Source organism: Oncorhynchus keta, chromosome 4 (genome assembly GCF_023373465.1).
Source record: "Oncorhynchus keta strain PuntledgeMale-10-30-2019 chromosome 4, Oket_V2, whole genome shotgun sequence".
NCBI classification, from domain to species: domain Eukaryota; kingdom Metazoa; phylum Chordata; class Actinopteri; order Salmoniformes; family Salmonidae; genus Oncorhynchus; species Oncorhynchus keta.
In genome coordinates, this window is record NC_068424.1 from 7,566,199 (window position 1) to 7,585,750 (window position 19,552).

Here is a 19,552-nt window from a genome sequence, read left to right on the forward strand (position 1 = left end):
AAAAAAATAGTGCACTAGTCAACAGTAGTGCACTAGTCAACAGTAGTACAGTAGTGCACTGGTCAACAGTAGTGCACTAGTCAACAGTAGTGCACTAGTCAACAGTAGTGCACTGGTCAACAGTAGTGCACTGGTCAACAGTAGTGCACTAGTCAACAGTAGTGCACTGGTCAACAGTAGTGCACTAGTCAACAGTAGTGCACTAGTCAACAGTAGTGCACTGGTCAACAGTAGTGCACTAGTCAACAGTAGTGCACTAGTCAACAGTAGTACAGTAGTGCACTGGTCAACAGTAGTGCACTAGTCAACAGTAGTGCACTAGTCAACAGTAGTGCACTGGTCAACAGTAGTGCACTGGTCAACAGTAGTGCACTAGTCAACAGTAGTGCACTGGTCAACAGTAGTGCACTGGTCAACAGTAGTGCACTGGTCAACAGTAGTGCACTGGTCAACAGTAGTGCACTAGTCAACAGTAGTGCACTAGTCAACAGTAGTGCACTAGTCAACAGTAGTGCACTAGTCAACAGTAGTGAACTGGTCAACAGTAGTGCACTGGTCAACAGTAGTGGGGCAGCAGGTAACGTTGGGGTAGCAGGTAATGTTGAGGCAGCAGGTAATGTTGGGGCAGCATGTAACGTTGGGGCAGCAGGTAATGTTGGGGCAGCGGGTAATGTTGGGGCAGCGGGTAATGTTGGGGCTGCGGGTAGCGTTGGGGCAGCGGGTAGCCTAGTGGTTAGAGTGTTCGGCCAGTGACCGAAAGGTTGCCAGATCAAATCCCCAAACTGACAAGGTAAAAATCTGTTGTTCTGCCCCTGAACAAGGCAGAGGTGCTTTGAGTCACGGCACAAGGAGCAGCTAGCTGTTGGCCTACTGTTCCCTGGGAGGCCGTCATTGTAAATACGAATTTGTTCTTAACTGACTTGCCTAGTTAAATAAAGGTCAAATACAATAATACAAATTAAATGTGATAGAGCCAGTCTGGGATCTAATGACACCTGATGGATGGCTGGTTTCCTCCAATGACAATAGAAAGGGAGAATGAGCCTTTCCCAGCCAGCCTCCCTCTGAACTCTGGACTTTATTAGCAGAGAACTCAAGCTAGCTGCTCCTCGTGCCGTGACTCAAAGCACCTCTCCTGGGATTTGGGAATGGGGGAGATGAGGAATGGGGGTGGGTGAAGGAGAATATATTTCCGGCTCGTGGGAGAGACGTGTGTGTGTGTGTGTGTGTGTGTGTGTGTGTGTGTGTGTGTGTGTGTGTGTGCGTGCGTGCGTGCGTGCGCGTGCGTGCGTGCGTGTGTGTGGGGACCATTTCCTGCAGCTGATGATGGGCTGCTACTCATCATGAGATCTGCTGGGGAGGCCAATGCCCTGATCCCAGACCAGATCCATCTCCTGCTGGGGAGGCCAAGGCCCTGATCCCAGACCAGATCCATCTCCTGCTAGGGAGGCCAATGCCCTGATCCCAGACCAGATCCATCTCCTGCTGGGGAGGCCAATGCCCTGATCCCAGACCAGATCCATCTCCTGCTGGGGAGGCCAATGCCCTGATCCCAGACCAGATCCATCTCCTGCTGGGGAGGCCAATGCCCTGATCCCAGACCAGATCCATCTCCTGCTGGGGAGGCCAATGCCCTGATCCCAGATCCATCCCCTGCTGGGGAGGCCAAGGCCCTGATCCCAGACCAGATCCATCTCCTGCTGGGGAGGCCAATGCCCTGATCCCAGACCAGATCCATCTCCTGCTGGGGAGGCCAATGCCCTGATCCCAGATCCATCCCCTGCTGGGGAGGCCAATGCCCTGATCCCAGACCAGATCCATCTCCTGCTGGGGAGGCCAAGGCCCTGATCCCAGACCAGATCCATCTCCTGCTGGGGAGGCCAATGCCCTGATCCCAGATCCATCCCCTGCTGGGGAGGCCAATGCCCTGATCCCAGACCAGATCCATCCCCTGCTGGGGAGGCCAATGCCCTGATCCCAGACCAGATCCATCTCCTGCTGGGGAGGCCAATGCCCTAATCCCAGACCAGATCCAGTGGAAGGCTGTTAACAATGCACATACTAAAAGGCTGCAGGATATTAGGGTCATGGGTCACATCCAAGACACAGTACATCCTGCTACAGATGCAATGTCCACCTTCAACATAGGATGCTGTACTAAAGTTCTCCCACAGCCTCTGGTGAAGGAGTATAGTGTCTGTTATGCCTCTCACTAGCCTAGCGTGCTAACCATTAGCCCTGTGTGTGAAACCATGTGTATGTGACCAATACCATTTGATTTGATTTGAAACCCAAGTTGTGTCTTCATTTAGGAAGAGAGGTCTGTGGCTGGTGCTGATATAAGCCAGCTGGGAGGTGTATGAGAGTCATTCAGTCATACAGCCATTATCTGTAAATGACTTGTTTCTCAGTACAGTAGTTAGAGCTCATTTCCTTGCATGTTGACATTGGGTGAGACAAGGCAAATGTTCACCACTGGGGGAACCGAGAAGGAATCTGGTTTCTGTATGACCCAACCCCCACTGGTTTCTGTATGACCCAACCCCCACTGGTTTCTGTATGACCCAACCACCACTGGTTTCTGTATGACCCAACCCCCACTGGTTTCTGTATGGCCCAACCCCCACTGGTTTCTGTATGGCCCAACCCACACTGGTTTCTGTATGGCCCAACCACCACTGGTTTCTGTATGGCCCAACCCCCACTGGTTTCTGTATGGCCCAACCCCCACTGGTTTCTGTATGGCCCAACCCCCACTGGTTTCTGTATGGCCCAACCCCCACTGGTTTCTGTACGGCCCAACCCCCACTGGTTTCTGTATGGCCCAACCCACACTGGTTTCTGTACGGCCCAACCCCCACTGGTTTCTGTATGGCCCAACCACCACTGGTTTCTGTATGGCCCAACCCCCACTGGTTTCTGTATGGCCCAACCCCCACTGGTTTCTGTATGACCCAACCACCACTGGTTTCTGTATGGCCCAACCACCACTGGTTTCTGTACGGCCCAACCCCCACTGGTTTCTGTACAGCCCAACCCCCACTGGTTTCTGTATGGCCCAACCCCCACTGGTTTCTGTATGACCCAACCACCACTGGTTTCTGTATGGCCCAACCCCCACTGGTTTCTGTATGGCCCAACCCCCACTGGTTTCTGTATGACCCAACCACCACTGGTTTCTGTATGACCTAAACCCCACTGGTTTCTGTACGGCCCAACCCCCACTGGTTTCTGTACGGCCCAACCCCCACTGGTTTCTGTATAGCCCAACCCCCACTGGTTTCTGTATGGCCCAACCCCCACTGGTTTCTGTATGGCCCAACCCCCACACTATGAGTTAGTAACAACAACATGGCCGAACAGTGAAGTCAGTATTTCACCCAGTCAGATGGTGAATACCTCAGATTTAATCTGGGGGTAATAAAGTGAGAAGTAAGACTTCCTCTGTTTTACTGCCAATTAGTAAGAGGCTCAGAGGTAACTTCTGACATAGAGTACCAGTCAAAAGTTTGGACACACCTACTCATTCAAGGGTTTGTCTTTACTTCTTACATTGTATAATAATAGTGAAGACATCAAAACTATGAAATAACACATATGGAATCATGTATTAACCAAAAAAGTGTTAAACAAATCAAAATATATTTTATATTTTTCAAAGTTTGCCTTGATGACAGCTTTGCACACTCTTGGCATTCTCTCAAACAGCTTCACCTGGAATGCTTTTCCAACCGTCTTGAAGGAGTTCCCACGTATGCTCAGCACTTGTTGCGTAAGGACCGACGCCGGAGACGAGAAGCGGGTACGGGGAGTTGACATTTAATTAGGAACAGACAAAGAGCAGGACAGAAACAGCGTCAGCTCACGGATACACAACGACAAACGACCATTACTGTCAGGACCCGGTTACGAACCCGGGTCTCCGGAGTGAGAAACAGTCACTTAACCAACTGAGCCACGAATAGTCGGCAGAATCCAGAAGATGAGGCAGACACAGCAGTACTTGAGACGGTGTATTTAATGAAGTAAAAAGTGAAGTTCTTCAGGAAAACATGTAACTCCACAACCTCAAAAGGAATTCCACAAGAACAAAGGTAATCCTCCAAGACAAAAAGGTAAATCCACAAGGTGGATCCACGTTTTTTTGGAACAGAGTTTGGAAAAACCGGCAGTAAAGTACTGGAACACCGTTTCACCATATCCCCTCACATTGGTAATGAGGTGTAGGTTTTCAGAACAAAAATGTAGACTGTTTTTGGATATTGATCAGCAATCGTCAAGGATTGTTCCAACATATTTGTTGAGTTTTTAGTTTTGATCATTTTCTATATGAATTAAATGAATGAATGAATCATCTTTTTTTTTTATGTATTGTGTCAAATCTCCAATTGGCAACCCATCCCTTCTGGGGTTAATTGACACGTAAACAAACATAACAATAATTCACTGTGATAATTAAATCATAATTCTTCTTCCGGTGTTCTCTGCATTGTACATCGCCTAAGGAGTGAAAAACTAGTCATCCTCCACCCATTTTGTTTTCATATTGCATCAACAGTGGTTTTTTAATCATATCTATGTCTCCCTTACATTGGTTTTCATACAGATGTTCACAGTCAGACTGTTGAAAAAGGTATTTCAGTTGCCCAGTCTCCCCCTGTGGACAGATCCCATTGGAAAACGTTACTAGCTATTCTGGTAGTTGTCATATCCAACAGTCTATTCCATAGTCTCACCATACAGGCCTTCCATCTCACCTCACAGGGTTCCCAGCCCGTCCAACAGTCTATTCCATAGTCTCACCATACAGGCCTTCCATCTCACCTCACAGGGTTCCCAGCCCGTCCAACAGTCTATTCCATAGTCTCACCATACAGGCCTTCCATCTCCCCTCACAGGGTTCCCAGCCCGTCCAACAGTCTATTCCATAGTCTCACCATACAGGCATTCCATCTCACCTCACAGGGTTTCCAGCCCGTCCAACAGTCTATTCCATAGTCTCACCATACAGGCCTTCCATCTCACCTCACAGGGTTCCCAGCCCGTCCAACAGTCTATTCCATAGTCTCACCATACAGGCATTCCATCTCACCTCACAGGGTTCCCAGCCCGTCCAACAGTCTATTCCATAGTCTCACCATACAGGCCTTCCATCTCACCTCACAGGGTTCCCAGCCCGTCCAACAGTCTATTCCATAGCCTCACCATACAGACCTTCCATCTCACCTCACAGGGTTTCCAGCCCGTCCAACAGTCTATTCCATAGCCTCACCATACAGGCCTTCCATCTCACCTCACAGGGTTCCCAGCCCGTCCAACAGTCTATTCCATAGTCTCACCATACAGGCCTTCCATCTCACCTCACAGGGTTCCCAGCCCGTCCAACAGTCTATTCCATAGTCTCACCTCACAGGGTTCCCAGCCCGTCCAACAGTCTATTCCATAGTCTCACCTCACAGGGTTCCCAGCCCGTCCAACAGTCTATTCCATAGTCTCACCTCACAGGGTTTCCAGCCCGTCCAACATTCTATTCCATAGCCTCACCATACAGGCAAACTTCCATCTCACCTTAAAGGGTTCCCTAATGCTCTGTTATGGACATGTTCACCATAAAATTCCATCTCAGCACCCCACAGGGTTCCCAGCCTCTTACAGTCATTCCATAGTCTCACCATACAGGCACCCCATCTCACCTCTTCCCAGCACCCCAACAGTCTATTCTTAGTCTCACCATACAGGCCTTCCATCTCACCTCTTCCCAGCCCCCAACATTCTATTCCATAGTCTCACCATACAGGCCTTCCATCTCACACTCACAGGGTTCTTGCCCGCACAGTCTATTCCATAGTCTCACCATCAGGCCTTCCATCTCACCTCTTCCCAGCACCCCAGTCTATTCCACCTCTTACAGGCCTTCCATCTCACCTCACAGGGTTTAGCACCCCAACAGTCTATTCTTAGTCTCACCATACAGGCCTTCCATCTCACCACCCCAGCCCTCCACCTCTATTCCACCCTCACCATCAGGCACCTCTTGGCACCCCAAAGTTGTGGATACCTTAACCTCTCTGTTATGGACATGTTCCAAAATCACCTCTTAGCACCCCACACTCACACCTCTTGGCACCCCACACTCACACCTCTTAGCACCCCACACTCACACCTCTTAGCACCCCACACTCACACCTCTTAGCACCCCACACTCACACCTCTTAGCACCCCACACTCACACCTCTTAGCACCCCACACTCACACCTCTTGGCACCCCACACTCACACCTCTTGGCACCCCACACTCACACCTCTTAGCACCCCACACTCACACCTCTTAGCACCCCACACTCACACTCTTAGCACCCCACACTCACACCTCTTAGCACCCCACACTCACACCTCTTAGCACCCCACACTCACACCTCTTAGCACCCCACACTCACACCTCTTAGCATCCCACACTCACACCTCTTAGCACCCCACACTCACACCTCTTAGCACCCCACACTCACACCTCTTAGCACCCCACACTCACACCTCTTAGCACCCCACACTCACACCTCTTAGCACCCCACACTCACACCTCTTAGCACCCCACACTCACACCTCTTAGCACCCCACACTCACACCTCTTAGCACCCCACACTCACACCTCTTAGCACCCCACACTCACACCTCTTAGCACCCCACACTCACACCTCTTAGCACCCCACACTCACACCTCTTAGCACCCCACACTCACACCTCTTAGCACCCCACACTCCTACTGAATAGTCCAGAACAGGACACACGCATGTCTGACACAGTTTAGAATACGTAGCATAACCAATATCTTAGTGTTTGTTTTTCCTATCAAACTCCCCCAAGAGCTCTACTTCCTGAGTCGGCCAGGTCAGATGTTCCGTATGGAAAAGGTCATATGTTCATCAATAAAAATACACAAATGTTTATAATTGCTTGTAAACTCAAGAATGTCTTCACCAAAACAAAACTGAAAAACACTTAGTCTCCATCTTTTACACCAAGTCATTATCTGTTTTAGTCTGGTTGAACATGAGTCTCTTTTACACCAAGACATTATCTGTGTTTTAGTCTGGTTGAACACGAGTCTCTTTTAGACCAAGTCATTATCTGTGTTTTATTCTGGTTGAACATGAGTCTCCATCTTTTAGACCAAGACATTATCTGTGTTTTAGTCTGGTTGAACATGAGTCTCCATCTTTACCAACAAGACATTATCTGTGTTTTAGTCTGGTTGAACATGAGTCTCCATCTTTTACACCAAGACATTATCTGTGTTTTAGTCTGGTTGAACATGAGTCTCCATCTTTACCAACAAGACATTATCTGTGTTTTAGTCTGGTTGAACATGAGTCTCCATCTTTTAGACCAAGACATTATCTGTGTTTTAGTCTGGTTGAACATGAGTCTCCATCTTTACCAACAAGACATTATCTGTGTTTTAGTCTGGTTGAACATGAGTCTCCATCTTTTACACCAAGACATTATCTGTGTTTTAGTCTGGTTGAACATGAGTCTCCATCTTTTACACCAAGACATTATCTGTGTTTTAGTCTGGTTGAACATGAGTCTCTTTTACACCAAGACATTATCTGTGTTTTAGTCTGGTTGAACATGAGTCTCCATCTTTTACACCAAGTCATTATCTGTGTTTTAGTCTGGTTGAACATAAGTCTCCATCTTTTACACCAAGACATTATCTGTGTTTTAGTCTGGTTGAACATGAGTCTCCATCTTTTACACCAAGACATTATCTGTGTTTTAGTCTGGTTGAACATGAGTCTCCATCTTTTACACCAAGACATTATCTGTGTTTTAGTCTGGTTGAACATCTGCGAGGAGGAATGAGGACAGCTCAATAAATTGCAATGTCCATACTGTGAGACGCCTAAGACAGCGCTACAGGGAGACAGGACAGACAGCTGATCGTCCTCGCAGAGGCAGACCACCTGTAACAACAACTGCACAGGATCGGTACATCTGAACATCACACCTGCGGGACAGGTACAGGATGGCAACAACAACTGCCTGAGTTACACCAGGAATGCACAATCCCTCCATCAGTGCTCAGACTGTCCGCAATAGGCTGAGAGAGTCTGGACTGAGGGGCTGTAGGCCTGTAGTAAGGCAGGTCCTCACCAGACATCACTGGCAACAACGTCGCCTATGGGCACAAACCCACCGTCGCTGGACCAGACAGGACAGGCAAAAAGTGATCTTCTCTGGCGAGTCTTGGTTTTGTCTCACCGGGGGTGATGGTCGGATTCGCTTTTATCGTCGAAGGAATGAGCGTTACACCGAGGCCTGTACTCTGGAGTGGGATCAATTTGGAGGTGGAGGGTCCGTCATGGTCTGGGGCAGTGTGTCACAGCATCATCAGACTGAGCTTGTTGTCATTGCAGGCAATCTCAATGCTGTGCGTTACAGGGAAGACATCCTCCTCCCTCATGGGGTACCCTTCCTGCAGGCTCATCCTGACATTATCCTCCAGCATGACAATGCCACCAGCCATACTGCTCGTTCTGTGCGTGATTTCCTGCAAGACAGGAATGTCAGTGTTCTGCCATGGTCAGCGAACAGCCCGGATCTCAATCCCATTGAGCAAGTCTGGGACCTGTTGGATTGGAGGGTGAGGGCTAGGGCCATTCCCCCCCGAAATGTCCGGGAACTTGCAGGTGGCTTGGTGGAACAGTGGGTAACATCTCACAGCAAGAACTGTCAAATCTGTTGAAGTCCATGAGGAGGAGTGTCACGAATCCTGTTTCCTGAGTCTGTTTTTTGCCTGTGTTCTGTCCTGGAGTGTTTTTTCCGACGTCCTGGAACGCACCCTGTCTGGTTGCCGGGCAATGTAGCCAGTTGGGAGTTCTGATTACCCCCACCTGTATCCCATCAGCTATCTGCACACCTGGTCCTGATCATCATCTCTCCTCTTCATAAGCCCGGACCTGACATCCATTCCCTGCCGGATCGTTAGCCATGAACAGTATGTTGTGCCATAGTATCAGCCTCAAGTTGGATAGAATTTGTTTTGTTGTTTTTTACGTATTGCTTGCCTTAAACTTACCTCCGTTTGTTCTGTCTTCAGTTACTCACCCGGATCATGTACCCCATTCACGCCTGGTCGTCGGAGGATTCCGCTACCCCATTGGATCCACCTATTTACTCCCATCAACTCACCACCTCTGCCCGCTATGCCACCTGGATATATCTACCCATTCACATTCACTTGTAAATAAATACTCACCTTCTTCCTACTCTCCTTGTCCTGGTCTGATTCTGGGTTCGATTTTGAAAGAACGTGACAAGGAGATGCCTTGCAGTACTTAATGCAGCTGGTGGCCACACCAGATACTGACTGTTACTTTAGATTTTGACCCCACCTTTGGTCAGGGACACATTGTTCCATTTCTGTTAGTCACATGTCTGTGGAACTTGTTCAGTTTGTCTCAGTTGTTGAATCTAGTTATGTCCATACAAATATTTACACATGTTAAGTTTCTTTTTTTGCTAAGTTTAGGTAAATCTAGCTGTCCGAAAACACGTTCTGATGAAATGGCTTATCCAGCATTTTGTAAAGTAGAAATACTGGTGTGCAAAATAGCAGAAAAACAAAACAAATATGGGGATGAGGTAGGTAGTTGGTTGGATGGGATGTTTACAGATGGGCTATTTACAAATGGGCTGTGTACAGTTGCAGCGATCGGTAAGCTGCTCTGACAGCTGATGCTTAAAGTTAGTGAAGGAGATACTGTATATGTCTCCAACTTAATTGATTTTTGCAGTTCGTTCCAGTCATTGGCAGCAGAGAACTGGAAGGAAAGGCGGCCAAAGGAAGTGTTGGCTTTGGGGATGACCAGTGAGATATACCTGCTGAAGCTCGTGCTACAGGTGGGTGTTGCTATGGTGACCAGTGAGCTGAGATAAGGTGGAGCATGACCTAGAAAAGACTTATAGTTGACCTGGAGCCAGTGGGTTTGGCGACGAATATGTAGCGAGGACCAGCCAATGAGAGCATACATGTCGTGGTGGTTGGTAGTATATGGGGTCTTTGGTGACAAAATGGATGGCACTGTGATAGACTGCATCCAATTTGCTGAGTAGATTGTTGGATGCTACGGGAGTCTGGAAGGAGAGTTTACAGTCTAGCCAGACACCTAGGTGTTTATGGTTGTCCACAAAGAAAGAGAACTCAGTTATTGCCCCCAGAGTTCCCTTTAAAGAGGATTATATGTGAAACCACTTTACATTTGGAGAGGTTTGGTACACTGAAGAAACATATGAATGCAACATGTGAAGTGCTGGTCCCCATGTTTCATGAGTTGAAATAAAAGATCACAGAAATGTTCCATATGTACAAAAAGCTTATTTCTCTCAAATGTTGTGCACAAATTAGTTTACATCCCAGGTGTGGCATATTGAGAATTTTTATTTTTTTTAAAATAGGAAAAACTTTGGAAATAGATAGCTTCTACTCCTCAGTTTATTTATTTATTTTTATTATATATATTTTTTTACCTTTATTTAACCAGGCAAGTCAGTTAAGAACATATTCTTATTTTCAATGATGGCCTGGGAACAGTGGGTTAACTGCCTGTTCAGGGGCAGAACGACAGATTTGTACCTTGTCAGCTCACGGGTTTGAACTCGCAACCTTCCGGTTACTAGTCCAACACTCTAACCACTAGGCTACGCTGCCGCCCCACTTTATTGAAAAGTACTTGAAAATAAAATCTGTTTTTTTTTCAAATGTTTAATTGTTATTTAAGTTAACTTCCTGAATTCACTGCCTTCAATTCGAATTTACCCCAGTCCTTGTGCACACTGAAAAAGCCAAGTCAGAGTTGGCTTCCCTCCAGTGTTCAAACCATCCATTTGGACCAGGCCTGGTTGAGTCTGGGTATAAAGCAACCTATCCCATCCTTCAGCAGCGTCACCATGCAGTCAGCCCTCCCTCCCTGCAAGCCCTGGCCTGTGTTGTCCTTCGACACCTTTCCATAGTGTGCTCTGTCCTGTTCCCTGAATAACAGCTCCTTTCAATGGTTTTGTTGGATGGGAATTTTGGCCCCAGCTGCCCCAGCTGCCCCAGCTGCCCCAACTGCCCCAGCTGCCCCAGCTGCCCCAACCCCACCAGCTGATGAGGAAGGTACTGTAGGTCCTCAGGCCTGTTGCCTTTCTAAGAACCAGATGACACCCAAAACGCTGTGGTGCTGGGAATGACTCAAATGATTGGTTATGTGATTCCCTAATGCACATGGTACTGATAAACAAGACATTCTTCTAACCGCAGAGCAGAAGCGATGAGGTCGCCTGCTAACCTTTGACCTCAGAGGTGGAGCGTGGAGCAGACAAAAGCAACAGTGGCTGAAGAGCATGCTGGTATTTTAAAACGTAGCCGGCGACAGCCTTCCTGGCTCTAATCTAATAGAGAAACTCAGCAAACAGCCGCTCTGTAGGTTGTGGAGGTTACTACCACCAAGGCTAGGGCATGACTTCGACACCCAATCAGAGTTGAGAACTGCTCTGTGGGAAGGGCTTGGTTGGATGAGGATTAGAAAATGGAAAAACCTGTGATTCACCCGGACCAGGGAGTCAGATTCACTACCATGGGAGAGCTAGAGAGATGGGATACATTTTTTGATTGATGATTAATTTAAGACATCATATCAATTATCTGTGCACAAAACAAATGTTTTACATTAAACAAATTAAATGCATTGGACAATTAAATGCATAACTTGCAATACACTTATCATTCCCCTCCAAGCTGTAAAAATAAATTGCAATGTCAAAAAACACTGTGTTCATCCTTAGGGTGAGCACCAACAAAAACATTTTCTTTCTCTCTCTCTCTCTCTCTCTCTCTCTCTCTCTCTCTCTCTCTCTCTCTCTCTCTCTCTCTCTCTCTCTCTCTCCCTTCCTCTCTACAATGTCCTGTTATGACAAACTCAAGTCTCTAAGGCTAACAGGACAGTGTCTGTGTACTCTGTAGTGTTCGGACCATCTAGTGGAAAAGACATGTTTAGTGTAAGGACTTGGTGTGTCTGGACAAGCAGACCTCTTGTGGTGGCTGGGAGTACTACTGTTCACCAAAAGTTGAACACAACATCTGGGTCATCTTGAAATGGCATCATACATTATGTTTGAACAGTACAATGAAGTACTCAATGCAATGAAAACACAAGGGCAGTGTAACCCAATCTATCTATCTATCTATCTATCTATCTATCTATCTATCTATCTATCTATCTATCTATCTATCTATCTATCTATCTATCTATCTATCTGTCTATCTGTCTATCTGTCTATCTGTCTATCTGTCTATCTGTCTATCTGTCTGTCTGTCTGTCTGTCTGTCTGTCTCACTCTTCCTCGGTGTCCACATCCCTAAGGACATATCATGGTCCAAACACACCAAGACAGCCGTGAAGAGGGCACGACAACCTCTCTTCCCCCCTCTCAGGAGACTGAAAAGATTTGGCATGAGGCCTCAGATCCTCAACAAGTTCTCCAGCTGCACCACAGAGAGGCTCCTGACTGCCTGCAACTTTTATGTCTCATCACGTACACTGCAGCTTCTGTTTATTATCTATCCTGACGTCAAAGTCACTTTACCCATGCCTATATGTACACATCCACCTCAATGACCTCGTACCCCTGCCTATATGTACACATCCACCTCAATGACCTCGTACCCCTGCCTATATGTACAAATCCACCTCAATGACCTCGTACCCCTGCCTATATGTACAAATCCACCTCAATGACCTCGTACCCCTGCCTATATGTACAAATCCACCTCAATGACCTCGTACCCCTGCCTATATGTACAAATCCACCTCAATGACCTCGTACCCCTGCCTATATGTACAAATCCACCTCAATGACCTCGTACCCCTGCCTATATGTACAAATCCACCTCAATGACCTCGTACCCCTGCCTATATGTACACATCCACCTCAATGACCTCGTACCCCTGCCTATATGTACACATCCACCTCAATGACCTCGTACCCCTGCCTATATGTACAAATCCACCTCAATGACCTCGTACCCCTGCCTATATGTACAAATCCACCTCAATGACCTCGTACCCCTGCCTATATGTACAAATCCACCTCAATGACCTCGTACCCCTGCCTATATGTACACATCCACCTCAATGACCTCGTACCCCTGCCTATATGTACACATCCACCTCAATGACCTCGTACCCCTGCCTATATGTACACATCCACCTCAATGACCTCGTACCCCTGCACATGGACTCAGTACTGGTACCCTGTGTATACAGCCATGTTATTACCTCGTACCCCTGCACATCGACTCAGTACTGGTACCCTGTGTATACAGCCATGTTATTACCTCGTACCCCTGCACATCGACTCAGTACTGGTACCCCGTGTATACAGCCATATTATTACCTCGTACCCCTGCACATCGACCCAGTACTGGTACCCTGTGTATATAGCCATGTTATTACCTCGTACCCCTGCACATTGACTCAGTACTGGTACCCCGTGTATATAGCCATGTTATTACCTCGTACCCCTGCACATGGACTCAGTACTGGTACCCCGTGTATATAGCCATGTTATTACCTCGTACCCCTGCACATGGACTCAGTACTGGTACCCCGTGTATATAGCCATGTTATTACCTCGTACCCCTGCACATGGACTCAGTACTGGTACCCCGTGTATACAGCCATGTTATTACCTCGTACCCCTGCACATGGACTCAGTACTGGTACCCCGTGTATACAGCCATGTTATTACCTCGTACCCCTGCACATGGACTCAGTACTGGTACCCCGTGTATATAGCCATGTTATTACCTCGTACCCCTGCACATGGACTCAGTACTGGTACCCCGTGTATACAGCCATGTTATTACCTCGTACCCCTGCACATGGACTCAGTACTGGTACCCCTTGTATATAGCCATGTTATTACCTCGTACTCCTGCACATGGACTCAGTACTGGTACCCCGTGTATATATCCATGTTATTACCTCGTACCCCTGCACATGGACTCAGTACTGGTACCCTGTGTATATAGCCATGTTATTACCTCGTACTCCTGCACATTGACTCAGTACTGGTACCCTGTGTATATAACCTAGTTATCATTACTCAGTACTGGTACCCTGTGTATATAGCCTAATTATCATTGACTCAGTACTGGTACCCTGTGTATATAACCAAGTTATCATTACTCAGTACTGGTACCCCGTGTATATAACCTAGTTATCATTGACTCAGTACTGGTACCGCGTGTATATAGCCTAGTTGTCATTGACTCAGTACTGGTACCCTGTGTATATAGCCTAGTTGTCATTGACTCAGTACTGGTACCCTGTGTATATAGCCTAGTTATCATTACTCAGTACTGGTACCGCGTGTATATAGCCTAGTTATCATTGACTCAGTACTGGTACCGCGTGGATATAGCCTAGTTGTCATTGACTCAGTACTGGTACCGCGTGTATATAACCTAGTTATCATTGACTCAGTACTCGTACCCTGTGTATATAACCAAGTTATCATTACTCAGTACTGGTACCCTGTGTATATAGCCTAGTTATCATTGACTCAGTACTCGTACCCTGTGTATATAACCAAGTTATCATTACTCAGTACTGGTACCCTGTGTATATAGCCTAGTTGTCAATGACTCAGTACTGGTACCCTGTGTATATAGCCTAGTTATCATTACTCAGTACTGGTACCCTGTGTATACAGCCTAGTTATCATTAATCAGTACTGCTGGTACCCTGTGTATATAGCCTAGTTATCATTACTCAGTACTGGGACCCTGTGTATATAGCCTAGTTATCATTGACTCAGTACTGGTACCCCGTGTATATAGTCGAGTTATCATTGACTCAGTACTGGTACCGCGTGTATATAGCCTAGTTGTCATTGACTCAGTACTGGTACCCTGTGTATATAGCCTAGTGGTCATTGACTCAGTACTGGTACCCTGTGTATATAGCCTAGTTATCATTGACTCAGTACTGGTACCCTGTCTATATAGCCTAGTTATCATTGACTCAGTACAGGTACCACGTGTATACAGCCAAGTTATCATTGACTCAGTACTGGTACCGCGTGTATATAGCCTAGTTATCATTGACTCAGTACTGGTACCGCGTGTATATAGCCTAGTTGTCATTGACTCAGTACTGGTACCCTGTGTATATAGCCTAGTTATCATTACGCAGTACTGGTACCCTGTGTATATAGCCTAGATATCATTACTCAGTACTTGTACCCTGTGTATATAGCCTAATTATCATTACTCAGTACTGGTACCCTGTGTATACAGCCTAGTTATCATTGACTCAGTACTGGTACCCTGTGTATACAGCCTAGTTATCATTGACTCAGTACTGGTACCCTGTGTATATAGCCTCGTTATCATTGACTCAGTACTGGTACCCTGTGTATATAGCCTAGTTATCATTACTCAGTACTGGTACCCTGTGTATATAGCCTAGTTATCATTGACTCAGTACTGGTACCCTGTGTATATAGCCTAGTTATCATTGACTCAGTACTGGTACCGCGTGTATATAGCCTAGTTATCATTACTCAGTACTGGTACCCTGTATATATAGCCTAGTTATCATTGACTCAGTACTGGTACCCTGTGTATATAGCCTAGTTGTCATTGACTCAGTACTGGTACCCTGTGTATATAGCCTCGTTATCATTGACTCAGTACTGGTACCCTGTGTATATAGCCTAGTTATCATTGACTCAGTACTGGTACCCTGTGTATGTAGCCTAGTTATGATTGACTCAGTACTGTACCCTGTGTATATAGCCTAGTTGTCATTGACTCAGTACTGGTACCCTGTGTATATAGCCTAGTTATCATTGACTCAGTACTGGTACCCTGTGTATGTAGCCTAGTTATGATTGACTCAGTACTGGTACCCTGTGTATATAGCCTAGTTGTGATTGACTCAGTACTGGTACCCTGTGTATGTAGCCTAGTTATGATTGACTCAGTACTGGTACCCTGTGTATATAGCCTAGTTATCATTGACTCAGTACTGGTACCCTGTGTATATAGCCTAGTTGTGATTGACTCAGTACTGGTACCCTGTGTATATAGCCTAGTTGTGATTGACTTAGTACTGGTACCCTGTGTATACAGCCAAGGCATTGTTACTCTTTCTGTAGTTATTGTTACTTTTGTTATTACAGGTTCACACTTTGTGACCAAAGACCTGGGTATGTGGGAAACTTGTAACAATGTATTTGTTTATACATGTATTTCTTCTGTGTTGGGGGATGGGTGGCATTACCATGGTCATCATTAATGGCTTGTTTCCTGTTTAAAAATTACGCTGAATGTCCTGATTGGACTGATTGCGTCGTTTAAATTACCCACAAATCCTGTCCATGGAAAGATGGGTCCAATGAACTCTTCCACCCTCTTGAAAATAGCAGACACACACTTATGATATTGCTCTCTGTTCAGACCCCAGTCTTACCTAGCGACCTAGAGGTATGGAGGGGGCATTATATTCTGGTATGGAGGGGGCAATATATTCTGGTATGGAGGGGGCATTATATTCTGGTATGGAGGGGGCAATATATTCTGGTAGGGAGGGGGCATTATATTCTGGTATGGAGGGGGCATTATATTCTGGTATGGAGGGGGCAATATATTCTGGTATGGAGGGGGCATTATATTCTGGTATGGAGGGGGCATTATATTCTGGTATGGAGGGGGCAATATATTCTGGTAGGGAGGGGGCATTATATTCTGGTATGGAGGGGGCAATATATTCTGGTAGGGAGGGGACATTATATTATAGTATGGAGGTGGCATTATATTATAGTATGATGGGGCATTATATTATAGTATGGAGGGGGCATTATATTATAGTATGGAGGGGGCATTATATTATAGTATGGAGGGGGCATTATATTATAGTATGGAAGGGGCATTATATTATAGTATGGATGGGGCATTATATTCTGGTATGGAGGGGGCATTATTTTCTGGTATTGGAGGGGGCATTATTTTCTGGTATGGAGGGGGCATTATATTATAGTATGGATGGGGCATTATATTCTGGTATGGAGGGGGCATTATTTTCTGGTATGGAGGGGGCATTATTTTCTGGTATGGAGGGGGCATTCTTTTCTGGTATGGAGGGGCATTATTTTCTGATAGGGAGGGGGCATTATTTTATAGTAGGGAGGGGGCATTTTATTCTGGTATGGAGGGGGCATTATATTCTGGTATGGAGGGGGCATTATATTCTGGTAGGGAGGGGGCATTATATTCTGGTAGGGGGGCATTATATTCTGGTATGGAGGGGTCATTATATTCTGGTAGGGAGGGGGCATTATATTATAGTATGGAGGTGGCATTATATTATAGTATGGATGGGGCATTATATTATAGTATGGAGGGGGCATTATATTCTGGTAGCGAGGGGGCATTATTTTCTGGTAGGGAGGGGGCATTATATTCTGGTATGGAGGGGGCATTATATTATAGTATGGAGGGGGTATTATATTCTGGTAGGGAGGGGGCATTATATTCTGGTATCAAGGGGGGCATTATATTCTGGTATCTAGGGGGCATTATATTATAGTATGGAGGGGGTATTATATTCTGGTATGGAGGGGGCATTATATTCTGGTATCAAGGGGGGCATTATATTCTGGTATCTAGGGGGCATTATATTCTGGTAGGGAGGGGGGCATTATATTCTGGTATGGAGGGGGCATTATATTCTGGTATGGAGGGGGCATTATATTCTGGTAGGGAGGGGGCATTATATTATAGTATGGAGGGGGCATTATATTATAGTATGGAGGGGGCATTATATTATAGTATGGAGGGGCATTATATTATTACATTTACATTTAAGTCATTTAGCAGATTATATTCGCTCTTATCCAGAGCGACTTACAAATATTATAGTATGGAGGGGGCATTATATTATAGTATGGAGGGGGCATTATATTCTGGTATGGAGGGGGCATTATATTCTGGTAGGGAGGGGCATTATATTATAGTATGGAGGGGGCATTATATTCTGGTAGGGAGGGGGGCATTATATTCTGGTAGGGAGGGGGCATTATATTACAGTATGGAGGGGGCATTATTTTCTGGTATGGAGGGGGCATTATATTCTGGTAGGGTGAGGGCATTATTTTCTGGTAGGGAGGGGGCATTATATTCTGGTAGGGAGGGGGCATTATATTACAGTATGGAGGGGTCATTATATTATAGTATATGACCATGCTGGTCATTTATGAACATTTGAACATCTTGGCCACGTTCTGTTATAATCTCCACCCGGCACAGCCAGAAGAGGACTGGCCACCCCACATATGCTCTCTCTAATTCTCTCTTTCTTTCTCTCTCTCGGAGGACCTGAGCCCTAGGACCGTGCCCCAGGACTACCTGACATGATGGCTCCTTGCTGTCCCCAGTCCACCTGACTGTGCTGCTGCTCCAGTTTCAACTGTTCTGCCTTATTATTATTCGACCATGCTGGTCATTTATGAACATTTGAACATCTTGGTCATGTTCTGTTATAATCTCTACCCGGCACAGCCAGAAGAGGACTGGCCACCCCACATAGCCCGGTTCCTCTCTAGGTTTCTTCCTAGGTTTTGGCCTTTCTAGGGAGTTTTTCCTAGCCACCGTGCTTTTACACCTGCATTGTTTGCTGTTTGGGGTTTTAGGCTGGGTTTCTGTACAGCACTTTGAGATATCAGCTGATGTACGAAGGGCTATATAAATACATTTGATTTGATTTGATTTGAGGGGGCATTATATTCTGGTAGGGTGGGGGCATTATTTTCTGGTATGGAGGGGGCATTATATTCTGGTAGGGTGGGGGCATTATTTTCTGGTATGGAGGGGGCATTATATTATAGTATGGAGGGGGCATTATATTCTGGTAGGGTGGGGGCATTATATTATAGTATGGAGGGGGCACTATATTCTGGTAGGGAGGGGGCATTATATTCTGGTAGGGAGGGGGCATTATATTCTGGTAGGGAGGAGGCATTATTTTCTGGTATGGAGGGGGCATTATTTTCTGGTATGGAGGGGGCATTATTTTCTGGTATGGAGGGGCATTATATTCTGGTAGGGTGGGGGCATTATTTTCTGGTATGGAGGGGGCATTATATTATAGTATGGAGGGGGCATTATATACTGGTAGGGAGGGGGCATTATATTCTGGTAGGGAGGGGGCATTATATTCTGGTAGGGAGGAGGCATTATTTTCTGGTAGGGAGGAGGCATTATTTTCTGGTAGGGAGGAGGCATTATTTTCTGGTAGGGAGGAGGCATTATTTTCTGGTATGGAGGGGGCATTATTTTCTGGTAGGGAGGGGGCATTATTTTCTGGTAGGGAGGAGGCATTATTTTCTGGTAGGGAGGGGGCATTATTTTCTGGTATGGAGGGGGCATTATTTTCTGGTATGGAGGAGGCATTATTTTCTGGTATGGAGGGGGCATTATTTTCTGGTATGGAGGGGCATTATATTCT

The 19,552-nt window shown here is 46.3% G+C and overlaps 2 long non-coding RNA genes across 7 annotated transcripts; both read right to left on the bottom strand.

Annotated features, from left to right (window-relative positions):
* Window positions 1-3,742: 3,742 nt before the first annotated feature.
* LOC127916681 (uncharacterized) lies at window positions 3,743-5,528 on the bottom strand. The gene is made up of 3 exons (XR_008095522.1): window positions 5,294-5,528; window positions 5,093-5,159; window positions 3,743-5,025 (listed from the first exon to the last, which is right to left on the bottom strand). It is a non-coding gene; the product is annotated as an uncharacterized LOC127916681 (long non-coding RNA).
* Window positions 5,529-6,108: 580 nt separating this feature from the next.
* LOC127916679 (uncharacterized) lies at window positions 6,109-7,312 on the bottom strand. Of its 6 annotated transcripts, none has more exons than XR_008095519.1 (3): window positions 6,462-7,312; window positions 6,302-6,324; window positions 6,109-6,255 (listed from the first exon to the last, which is right to left on the bottom strand). It is a non-coding gene; the product is annotated as an uncharacterized LOC127916679 (long non-coding RNA). The 6 variants fall into 6 exon arrangements; XR_008095518.1 differs by lacking the exon at window positions 6,302-6,324 and adding an exon at window positions 6,370-6,392 and having other exon boundaries at window positions 6,109-6,278; XR_008095521.1 differs by lacking the exon at window positions 6,302-6,324 and adding an exon at window positions 6,370-6,415 and having other exon boundaries at window positions 6,109-6,209.
* Window positions 7,313-19,552: the final 12,240 nt, after the last annotated feature.